Here is a 12,635-nt window from a genome sequence, read left to right on the forward strand (position 1 = left end):
AGAAAGAGTAACAAAGGACAGATGGGATAAATATAAAAGAAACAGATAGTAGATTTAAACCAACTATATTGATAAATTACGTTAAATGTAAATGGTCTAGAAACTCCAAATAAAAAGCAGAAATTGCCCAAGTGGATTTAAAAAAGCAAGACTTAACTATTTGCTGTCTGGGGGAGGCGACAGTAATTTAAATATAAAGACATATATGGGTTAGAAGTAAAGGGATAGAAACAGACATACCATGCAAACATTACTCATATGAAAACTGGAGTGGTTTTGTTAATATTAGACAAAGAAGGCTGCAAGTGGGCCAGTTCATCAAGAAGACATAAGAATCTTAAATGTATATTTCTGTAATAGTAGGGCTTCAAAAAATGCATAAAGCAAAAACTGAATCCACAATTAATTGGAGAGTTTTTCACTACTCTCTCTCAGTAATTGATAGAACAAATAGATAAAAATAGTAAAGACACAGAAGACTTGAACAATACTGTCAACCAGCTGGACATTTACAGGACATTCCACCCAACAACAGCAGAATCCATAGTTTTTTCAAATGAATATGGAACATTACTAAGATCTACAGTATTCTGGGCTATAAGACAAGTCTGAAAAATATCCTGTAATTCATGCAAAGTACATTCTCTGACCACAATAAAATTAACTTAGAAATCAGTAAAAAAAAAAAAGCTTTTGCAAAAATTCCCAAATATTTGGAAATTAAACAAGCACACTTCCAAGTAATCCATGGTATAAAGAAGAAATCAAAAGATAAATTAGGAAATATTTTGAACCCAGTGAAAATATATAAAAAATGTTGTGTTGCAGCATAAAGCAATGCTCAGGACAAATGTATAGTTGAAAATAATTATATTAGAAAATAAGAAAAGTCTAAAATCATCAATGATCTAAACTTCCAATTATGAAGCTAGAAAATGAATAACTAATAAAACCCAAAGTAGAAGAAAAGAAATAATACAGAGCAGAAATCAATAAAATAGAAAATGGGAACTCAGTAAATAAAGTAAGTGAAATCGAAAGCTATTTTTTAAGAGGTCAGTAAAGTTGACTAAGTTATGCCTAGACTCATCAAGGGGGGAAAAAGAGACAGAAGACGTCATAACTCACCACTATTAGAATTAAGAGAGAGGACTTAGATGAAATGAACAAAATTTTTTTTTTGAGGAAGATTAGCCCTGAGCTAACATCTGCTGCCAATCCTCTTTTTGCTGAGGAAGACTAACCCTGAGCTAACATCCGGGCCCATCTTCCTCTACTTTATATGTGGGGACGCCTGCCACAGCATGGCCTGACAAGCGGTGTATAGGTCCACACCTGGGATCCGAACCAGAGAACCCTGGGCCACTGAAGCAGACGTGTGGACCTAATGACTGCGCCACCAGGCTAGCCCCCAGCAAAATTTTTGAAGACACAAATTTCCAAAACTGACACATAAAAAATAGAAAACCTAAGTCTTCTTATATCTATTTTTAAAATCAAGTTTATAATTAATAACCTCCCCAAAAAGAGAACCCCAGACCCAGATGGCTTTATTGGTGAATAACAGATATTTAAGGAAGAAATAATATTAATCCTACATAAACTCTTTTAGAAAATAGCTGGGGGAGGTGGGAGGAACAACTTCCCAACTCATAAGGCTGATATCATCTTGGTACCAAAACCATACAAAAACTACAAGAAGGGAAAAATTACAGACCAACATCCCAATATTCCTTATATGTATACACATAGAAATTCTCAAATTGAATCTAGCAATATAAAGGAATGCAAGGGTGATTTAACATTTGAAACCAATTGATATAATTCATCGTATGTAAAGAATAAAGGATACCATCTCAATAAATGCAGAAAAAAGAATTTGATGAAGTTCGACATCCATTTATGATAAAACCTCTCAGAAGGCTAGGATTGGAGGGAAATGTCCTCAACCTTTTAAAGGACATTTGTGAAAAACCTACTACCAGCTTCATACTTAATGGTGAAAAACTGAATATTTCCCTCTAAGATTAGTAACAATGTAAACATGTCCAGTTTACCACTTCTGTGCAACATTTTACTGGAGGTCCTGGCCAGTGTAATAAGGCGAGACAAGGTATACAGGTTGGAAAGGAAGATGTACTCTATTTTCAGTTGACGTTATTTTTACATAAAAGCTACCAGAACGGGGGCCAGCCCCAGGGCCTAGTGGTTAAGTTTGGCACACCCTGCTTCAGTAGCCCAGGTCCAGTTCCTGGGTGCAGACCTACACTGCTCGTTGGCAGCCATGCTGTGGCAGTGACCCACACACAGAATAGAGGAAGATTGGCGTGGATGTTAGCTCAGGGCAAATCTTCCTCAAGCAAAAGGAGGAAGATTGGCAACAAATGTTAGTTCATGGGGAATCCTCCCCAGCAAAAAAAACAAAACTACTAGAACAAATAAGTGAAGTTATCAAGATCTCAGAAAAATGTCAATGTACAAAAATAGATTTTATTTATTAACAACTGGCAAATGAAATGGTTTTAAAGCAAGGCTAATTATACTAGCATCAAAACATATAAATTCTTAAAGATAAATTTAACAAGAAATATCAAGATCACTACACTGAACATTACAAAATATTGCTGAATGAAATTGAAGAAGAACTAACTAGAGAAATATACCAGGCTCTTGAATTAGAAGACTCAATGTTGTTGAGTTATCAGTCTTCTCCAAATTGATTTATACATTCAAATAATCCCAATTAAAATCCTAACAGGCTATTCTGTAAAAAAATGGCAAGTTCATTCTAAGATTTATTTGGAAATGCAAAAGAACTGGAGTGGCCAAAGCATTTTTGAAAAAGGACAACAAGAGGATTTGGCTTAAACGATTTCAAAACTTACTATAAAGTTACAGTAATCAAGACAACATAGAATTGGTAGAACAGATGTATACATGAATGAAACAGAATAGAGTCCAGAAATAGATCCATACATGTATGGCCAATCGATTTTCCACAAAGATAGAAAGTTGGTTCAGTGAGGAAAGGATAGTCTTTTCAACAAATAGTGCTAGAACAGTTGTCTGTCAGTATCAGGGGGAAATGGACCTCAATCCTTACCTCACACCATAAACAAAAAATAATTTAAAATGGATCATAGACCTAAATTTAAAAGCTAAAATCATAAAACTTGTATAAGAAGACATAGGAGGAAATCTTTGTGACTTCAGAGGAGGCAGATAATTTTTAGATAGGATTCAAAAAGCACAAACAAGAAAAAAGAAAAAGATGATATGTTGGAGTTCATCAAAATTAAAACAGTGTGATAACACAGCACACCCACCAGAATAGCTAAAAGGAAAAGATGGACAATACTAAGTGTTGGTGAGGTTGTGAAGCATGCTGCTGGTGGGAGTGTAAACTGGTACAAACACTTTGGAAATCATTTTGGAAGTTTCTTATAAAGTTTATCGTAATTTTCTGTGCAATCCAGTAATTTAGCTACTACATATTCACTCAAGTGAAATAAAACATGCCCAACAAAGGTTTATATGCTCTTGTTCATATCAGCCTTATTCGTAATTGACAAAACTGAAAACTACCCCAAATGTTACTTCAATAAGTGAATGGATAAACAGATTATGGTACATCTGTACAGTTAAATACCACCCAGATATAATCAAAATGAATGACTGCTATGTCCAGTAACCTGGTAGAATTTCAAAACATTATGCTAGGCAGAAGAATCTAGACACCAAACAATATGTACTGTATAGTTGTCTTTCTATGAAATTCTCGAAAAGCAAAACTAGTCTCTAGTGACCAAAGGCAGATAAGTTATTCACTAGGACTGGACATGAGGGAACTTTGTGGAGCTATGGAAATGCTCAGTATCTTCTTTGTGGTGATGGTGGTTACACCGGTCTATACATTCTCAAAACTCATTGATTTACACACTTAAAATGAGTTTATGTTATGTATGTTATACATCAATAGGCGATTGAATTCCTGGATTACTTGGCTTCTAAGAGTTGCCCTAACATACAAAACTGTATTTTTCTAGCTATTTTCAAAGGGCAGAATAATTCTACATTTAGTAAGCAGCATTTGGTGACACCCTTAGCCACTGCAAGATTCTCCTGATACTGTTATTAAAAGCCAAATTCTGAAAAGCGTTATCAGTTTACCTTTGACAGTGAATCAGTGCTCAAACTGATATGTTTATCAAGTCTTCCAGCCACTCTTTACTTTTTTCAAATTAAACTTTTTACTTTTAAATAATTCTAGATTTACATATAGTTTTAAGAAATAATAGAAAGAGATCCCATGTACTCTTTGCCCAGTTTCCCTCAATGATAACATCTTGCATGTGACTATACCACAGTAGCACAACCTGGATACTGACATTGTTGCAGTCCACCGATCTTATTTAGCGACTTCCCCAGTTTGTGTTCTATCACACGTGTGTGTGCTGTCACATGTGTAGGTTTGTATCCACCAGCACAGTCAAGATACAATGCCATCACCACAAGGATCCCTGGTATTGCTCTGTTATAACCACACCCACTTTCCTCCTGCTCCCCTCCCCACAAACCTCTCCACCCCTGTCCTCAACCGCTGACAGCCACTAATATCTTTTCCATTTCAATAATTTCATCATTTCAAGAATGTTTAATAAATGGATTGTACAGTGTGTAACCTTTGGGGATTGGCTTTTTTCTCAGCATAATTCCCTGGAGATTCATGGTGACGTAACAATAGTTTGTTCCTTTTTACTGCTGACTAGTATTGCGTGGTACTGGATGTACCATTGTTTAACTGTTCACCCATTGAAGGCCATCTGGGTTGTTTGCAGTTTTAACTTCTAGAAAGTTATTTTCAAATAACTTGATTTCATCATTGCATGACAAAACTTCTAACAACTAAATTATGTTTCCCCCCAAAATTTAAGCACTTTAGAGAATTCTCAAATTTTGCAATATTACCTCTTTGTATACTGTCTGAAGTACTTTCAGATCTTTTTCCTGAGTCTGTTTAACCATAAGGACGTTTGCTTGAGGAAGTTCTATCTTTTCAAGTACAGTGGAGTTTCACTTATGTAGCACCGAGGTCTATCTTGGGTTAGATTTGCTCACAACTGAGAACCTGACTTTTGATGGACATTTTATAGTTTGCAGGTAATGATAAATGCAATCAGCATCCTGCGTAGCTTCTAATTAGAGTCCAGGGGAAAATGCATCCAGTAGCATTTAGGAGAAAGGGACAGAACACCATTTTATCCTGGAAAAGGGCGATTCCTCGGGCACCGCCCATCAGTTAGATATTCACGTTAAGAGCGCCTTACAATTTGTTGGGCAAAGGTTTGGTTCTTCATTCCCTTTGCAAGCAGACTGAGAGCTTTTGGTCTAATTTTTCAGCTTCAGAGGTTCCAGGCAAGATCAGACGAGTCAATTCTGAAATGTAAATTTGTCAGCAGTCTTTTTCTTAATTTTTAGTTCGTGAAATCTCATTCTCAGGAGCCCTTGTGAAACTGTATTATACATTCATCTACTGATTGGTTTTGTGATTTTTAAATCCTCTCTTCTGCCGTAGCTAAGATTTTGTCACTGTAAGCTTTCTCATACAGCAGTCAGCATCAGAAAGAAGGCTGTAAAAATTGCAGGAAAGCTGCTATTACTGAGGCAAGTGTTTAATGAATACACTAGACTTCAGTTGTCTCTTGCTGGTTTGTCCAGTTACCTGTGGAACTAGGCAGATTCTGTGCACAGCTTTCTGCTGTCTGCCTGTGTCTCCAAAACCACCATTCAGCCATCTTTCCTTTTTCTGTTCAGCAAACAGTGGAGAAAGGGCCAGGAAACTCCTCTTTCTCTGCCATTTGTCTAAGACCTTGCCTCTGACTTGCCCTCTCAGATCCAGTTTCCTCGGTGCCTGAGTTACTGAGGAGGTGCCACCCCCCAACGCCCTTCACTCCCTTTGCCTTTTAATGAGCAGGTTATTTATGCGGAATGGATTTTCAAAGAGAGCTCTCAGCGGTATTTACAACTTCTTCAAAGCTTTTTTTTTAAAAGCATGTTGCAGTTGATCAGTTTTTAAATACAGTTGTTTCAGACCCAATAGCCTATGAGAGTGGAGACACTGAAAAGAAAAACAAATCCGAGGCATTAAGAACCTGAGAGAGTATAACATGGGTGGCTGCTGCTGCCTGGAAAGACTCATCCTTTATCCATCTTCACGATAGACCCAGAATCCCTCTCCTCCTGTCCCTTCTCCTGCTTGCGCCCTGGTCTCGGCCACTGTTGTCTTGCCCCTGGATTACTACAGAAGCCTCCTGCCCGGCTCCCTGCTTCAGCCCTGGCCCCCGCACCCTCCCCACCACCGTGTTCTCCACAGAACAGCCACAGTGACCCTTTAAAACTGGAAGCCAGATCACACTGCTCTTCCATTCACTCTGCAATGGCTTCCCACGTCACTTAGAATAAAAACCGCACCCTAGAAAGTGCTGCACCCTCTGAGCACCCCGACACACACCTCTCTGAGCTGCCCTCCCAACGCTGTCTCCCTCGCTCCCTCCACTGCAGCCTCAGTTCTGGCTGTTCTTGCAGAGGCGGAGCAGGCTTCCGTCTTTGGTTTCCTACCTGCCTGGACAGCTGTCTCTTTAGAGACCTGCAGGGAGCACCCTCTTGCTTCTCTGCTCCCTCATCACCTGAGCATCGGGTGCTTAGTTGAGAGCCCTGTAAGGTAACAAACTATGCACCCAACTCCTGCACTACTCACTCTGCTTTAATTTTCTTTTTAGTATTTATATTACTATGTTGACATTTAATGTCTAAATATACACATTTAACGTTTTATATGGTCATCTGTTAGTTTTCTGTGTGCCCATCTAGAATGTAAACTCCAGGAGAGCAGTCACCTTTTCTGTTAGTGCTGTGACACCATAGACTAGAACAGTGCCTGGAGCCTCGAGGTCCTGTAGTAAATATTTCTTGGGTAAATTAGTTAATTACCCAATCTGTATCACCTTTATTTTATCTTGCATTACCACAAGTGGCAGAATAAGCGAAGAGCAGAGGAATCAGGGAATACTAAAGCTATTTAATAAGCGTTACATTAGTTTGGAAATAAATTGGTTTTGACAGATTATTATTATTATTAATCTAACAGTTTCTGAGAATGAATGTTAAACTCTATCATTATGATTATGAAGTTGTCAGTTTTTCTTTGACATCCTGCAGTGTTGCCTTCCATAGCTTGAAGTATATTCAATCAGGCATTTACAAGATTAGAACTATTATATTTTTGTGATGAAATGAACCCTTTATTATTAAGTACCCTTAATCCTTAATAACTATCTTTGCCTTAAAATCCATTATGTCTATTATTGTGTAGTTTCACCAGTTTTCTTTTTGTTAATATTTGTTTGTTATATCTTTTTTCTTCATAAATATTGCAACTGTCTGCATCCATATGTTTATGTGTCTTCTCAAGAGCATATATGGTGTTTTTTCCCACCATTCTAACCAGCTGTCTCTTCAAGTCACAGCTTGTTTACATTTATGCACATTCACACTAGTTTTTTGTTCATAATTTCTTGTTTCATCTTTTTCTATTTTCTGAGCTCATGTTCATAGATATACGAATATGTAAGAAGCAATATACATATTCTGTATCCTTAGAAGCTTTTCTGCAAGAGTATTCGTAGTAGAGTCTCCCAAGCTTTATCTGAAAATTTACTTTATTTTTCTGTCACTCTTAAATCATGGTAACCTAGACATAGAAATCTAGACTGACGCTTCTTTTGTCCCCGTACTTTCATAGTATTATTCCAGGGTCTTCTGAATGGTCTGCCACCAGGGGGGTTCTTTCCTTTTGAAGTGGTCTTTGCCATCTTTGGATGCTTTAAGCTCTGGTCCTTTTCTTTAGGATTCTGTAGTTTCACAGTGACATCCCTTGATGCAAATTTAATTTTATTTATCCTGCTAAGGAATAAATGTTCTTTCTAAATATGGAGAGTGTTGTTTTTCATCAGTTATGAAAAACTCCCAGACACTGTGTCTTCTAATATTGTCCCTCCTCAAGCTCTCCGGCTTCTGTCTTTCTGGCATTCCAGTGGCGTGCCTGTTGACCTCTGCCCTCTCTGTCTCTTACCTCATCTTTCTTAGTGTCATGTTCTGGGGAATTTTCTCAGATCCTTCCTCCAGTTCTCTAAGTTTCTTCACGAGGTCTAATCTGCTGATTAGCACATCTATGAAGGGTTTTTTTCTATGACTATATATATTTTTTTGATGTTATATTTGATTCTTTTTCAAATCTGAATATTTTTATAGTGTTTTATTTTTGCATATTTTAGATATCTCATTTAAATATTGAATCATGCTTAATTTTTTGCTTCTAGGTGATAGTTTGACAGTCTAAAGTTTTTGCAACTCTGATTCTATTTGTTGTTGTCTGCTGTTATCATCTACTGGCAATTGATCCCAGTAGACTGTTTCCTTATGTGTTCTGTGTAATTGTAACGTAAGTTCATTTTCAGCACAGTTTTATCTGTGGCAGCCCTGTATAGCCTGAGTTAAGAGCTTGTCGTTCCAGAGATGTTTTTGCATTTGCTTCTGTTAGATACTGCAGGACTGTCACCAGCCTGCAGGCTGGTCCCGTAAAAGGGCACCTAGAGTGGTTGCCCTGTGCCCTGTACTTTAGGTGGGGGCCCGTGGGGTGGCGGTACATTCCTCCTCTTTTCCAAACGTTATTACAAATAAATTTAGAAATTTCTGTCTTCCTAGTATCCCAGGGGGCCCATGGAAGATAACGACAGTGAGGCCTCTTTTCATATGTAATGATCTTGGTTAACTCCACTGGTTGAGTTGCCCTTCTACTGGGTTAACTGTCCTAGGACATATTTTTGTGTTAACGCCTCTAATTGGACATTCCTAGATTATTCATCGTACGCTAAGAAACCTCAATCGGATATGATATTTGGCCTATGGACATAAATGCTCAAGATAGTTAAATATATATAGTATATAGATATGTGTGTATATATATTCACAAGACATACACACACACAAGCACATAATATATAGTGTTTCAACCTCAGTTTACACCAAAACAGACACGTTTTCTCGTGTCTCTCTGCCAGTGGGTGGATTTTTCTTTTCATACACCTTATCATCAGGTACACTATCCTTGTGCGTACATAAAAATCCAGTCTCCTACAAGACTATATGAACTGGCCCTTAAGTACTTCTCTGGCCTCATCTGCTACCACTGCATTTCTCTTACTTCCATGCATCAATCGACTTAGTCTTCTTTCTGTTTCTCAAATATGTCAAGATTGAGAAACCCTGCTGTTTTGCAGCAACAGAATATCGCTGTTCCCTCTCAAAGAATGTCCTTCCACTGTTGTCGCATAGATCTAGCCCCTTTTTGTCATTCAGACCTTACTTCTCGGCTGCGGGAGCCAAGATGGAGGAGTATGCATGGGAGCCATGCCCCTGGCAAATTGTGGATGACTGTGGGGGGGGGGGGGCCTTTACGATAGGTACTATAGGTGGTGGTATCTTTCAAGCAATCAAAGGCTTTCGCAATTCTCCAGTGGGAGTAAACCACAGACTGCACACGAGTTTGACAGCTGCTAAAACCAGGGCTCCGCAGCTGGGAGGGAGCTTTGCAGTTTGGGGAGCTTTCCATGATTGACTCCAGTATGGTTCAGGTCAGAGGGAAGGAAGACCCCCTGGAACTCCATCACAAGTGGTGCCTTAACAGGAGCCATCCTGGCCAGGAGAAATGGACCAGTGGCCATGGTCGGGTCAGCCGCGATGGGTGGCATTCTCCTAGCTTTAACTGAAGGAGCTGGTATCTTGTTGACAAGATTTGCCTCTGCATAATTTCCCAGTGGTCCTCAGTTTGCTGAAAACCCCTCCCAGTTGCCTTCAGCCCAATTACCGTCCTCACCTTTTGGAGACTACCAACAATATCAATAGGACTTCTTTCCCAGGACTTCTTCAACAGAATGCAGTTCAAGAAAGGATTTCAGAAGATCGAGTTACAGTCTGTTTTTAAAACCATAGGTGGGACAGCTGTTGCCCAACAGGATATGAAGGGACATTTAGCACATTTTTCTATTTAAAGGAACATGGAAGGGGGGTGTTAAGAGATAATACATTTATTTATTCACACTTGGATTGCATTTGTAAGCAAAGTAAGTGTCTTATATCTTTAAAGGAAATATAATAAGTGCTTAGGAGATACAGGACCACAGGGCAGACAACAGGGAAAGATGCATGTCATTCCTTGAGGACCTCACTGCCTGAATTTGCATGTTCTGTTAGTCAGACAACAAAAACTCCTGGAACTTGCGCTTTCTTTTAAGATAAGTGGCAGAGTTCTACTTTTCATCCTTACACACTTTAAATAATGCTTTGAAATAATAATAATAATGCTTTAAATGAGTGCTTTGAAAACGGCACGTTTTGTAGTTAGACTCCCCCCTCACTCAAGGGAGATCGTGTATGAGAAGAACTGTGCCGAATCCACGTGGATCCTTCCGTAGTGCATACTTTCTGGATTGACAGCTAGGGCGGAACACGCACTCTTCACTTTGGAAGTAAAATACCCTGTGTCTTGGTTTTAAGGATGTCAGATACAAAACTCTCTGTACCTTTGAGGCCACTGTGTCGTCATTCTTCACCATCGGAGCCGTCAGCAGACACAACTTCCTTCCGGTAGACCCATGCCTACATGAGAAGAATTCACAGAGGGTGGGGGAGCACTGGAGGTTTGATGTTTACTGCGTGCTTGAATAAAATGTTTTAAAAAAAACACAATCGTACTCTGCAAGACCTGGCTACATAGGGCTCAGTGTAAAAGGAACGTGCAAGGCCTCTTATTAAAAGTTTCAGGAAGTGACAGCAGAGCATTAAACCATGTGTCAGCTCTTCTAAGTGTGGGGTTCTGTGCAGTCATACGTGTCACATCCTCATGAAGCTGGCTCTCCTTTCCCTGACTAGCTAGTCAAATGCCTGATTCCACTTAATTTTTCTCTGTCTTATCACTCTGGTATTTTTTTCTTCATGTCAACTACCACTACCTGAAATTATTTATTTGCTTCCTTATTTACTAGCTATCTTCAACTGCTAGAATATAAACTGTGCAGACAGAAACTTCTGTATTGTTCACTGCTCTAGCACCTAGAATGGTACCTGGCTCAAAAAATATTTTGTTTCAATGGGTAAATAATTTAGTCCATTGTTTCCAGTGTTACAAATAGCAACCTATTTTAAGGCCAAAGATATGTCAGAATAACTTAACACTATCCCTAGAGCCAGAAAATCTCAAACAACATATGTATTTAATAGATTTAAAAGTAAACCCAAAATCAGAGTTTTAAAAGATTAGCTTGGAAGTAAGAAAAATATTCTTCCCATTCAGATGCTTAAAGATGGATTCTGGGACCAAAAGAAAAAAAAAAGACCTTAAATGTTTATAGTTTTGTTCATTCTATTACAAAATGATATTTGGTGATGTTTATTAGAAAAAATATATTAGCGTAATCTAGGTTTCCAAGAATTTATGAAGACAGATTTTGCTTATTTTTTTGAATACCAATTTTATTTTATTCTCAGTGTTCAAGTAAAGCTCAAACTATCATATGGACTTAAGCAGGTTTTATTACCTTGAAAAAGTCAGTGATATTGATATTTATCATTAACATATTCTCTTGCCACTGGGTTTCACATACCCTTGATCCAAGGACAGGCCATCCACTATGGTCAGATAACTTAGTGCTAAGTCTCATAAAGAAATGCATTTGAATTCATTTCAGTGTGGTTTCCCTATACTTCTATTTTTTTACAACTTCATCAAAAAGTACTTTAAAGTATTTTTTATGAATGTGTAAATTGTCTGGCCTAAAATTACTTTAAATCATTTCTGATTTGTTGTTTGATTAATCTACATTTTTAACTAAGCTTTTGTTAACTGATAGCACTTGAGAAATAGATTAATAACAGCGGCAATGCTACTGATTAAAAATGTGGCAGTCCATTGCCCGCTCTATTTCTTATTGCATTTTCTTTTCAAATTTACGATGTAAAGCTTACATCAGTTTTAAAATGCTGCTCTAGCTGTTTAGAATTTTACAATGATGTAACAGGCCAAGTATAGGGGCTTTAATGAAGTACTTGCTATTATACCTATGACAGCTCTTATACCTGTGACAGTTAATATTGCCTCAGGCCTGTGAAATGCAAAGCCATCTTCTGATCATGATCTTGGAGTTTTATCTGTGTATCTGTGTAACCTAGTACTTACCATTTTTTTAAATTGTTTATTTTTTTTAATTGAACATCCATTGCTTTGATACAGTCATTGTTACCTCTTTGAATTAACAGGCTTTAACAATAAAGAATTTTCTTTCTGTTTGTTACTCAGCTCTTTATATTTCCTAAAGGTGTAGTTTTGTTGAAATAACCTATCAATGGGTCTTCTGGCTAGTTGTGTTCAATGAATAAATGATAGAATGTTCTAGTTGTAAGTGCCCTTAAAGATGATTGAGTCTAATGGCTGTGCACTTCTCCAGCCATTCTTCCACCACACCTTGTCCTGGCAGACATTACTAATTGATTACCGTCTCCTTTCCTAATGGGTTTCCAAG

The 12,635-nt window shown here is 38.0% G+C and overlaps 1 protein-coding gene and 1 pseudogene across 1 annotated transcript in view; both read left to right on the top strand.

Annotated features, from left to right (window-relative positions):
• Window positions 1–12,635, top strand: part of LOC138918159 (uncharacterized) — an 80,728-nt gene that overhangs the window by 23,769 nt on the left and 44,324 nt on the right. The window lies entirely within an intron of this gene.
• On the top strand, window positions 9,446–10,787 carry LOC138917986 (mitochondrial import inner membrane translocase subunit Tim17-A pseudogene; annotated as a pseudogene).

This window comes from Equus caballus, chromosome 16, assembly GCF_041296265.1.
Source record: "Equus caballus isolate H_3958 breed thoroughbred chromosome 16, TB-T2T, whole genome shotgun sequence".
Taxonomy (NCBI): Eukaryota; Metazoa; Chordata; class Mammalia; order Perissodactyla; family Equidae; genus Equus; species Equus caballus.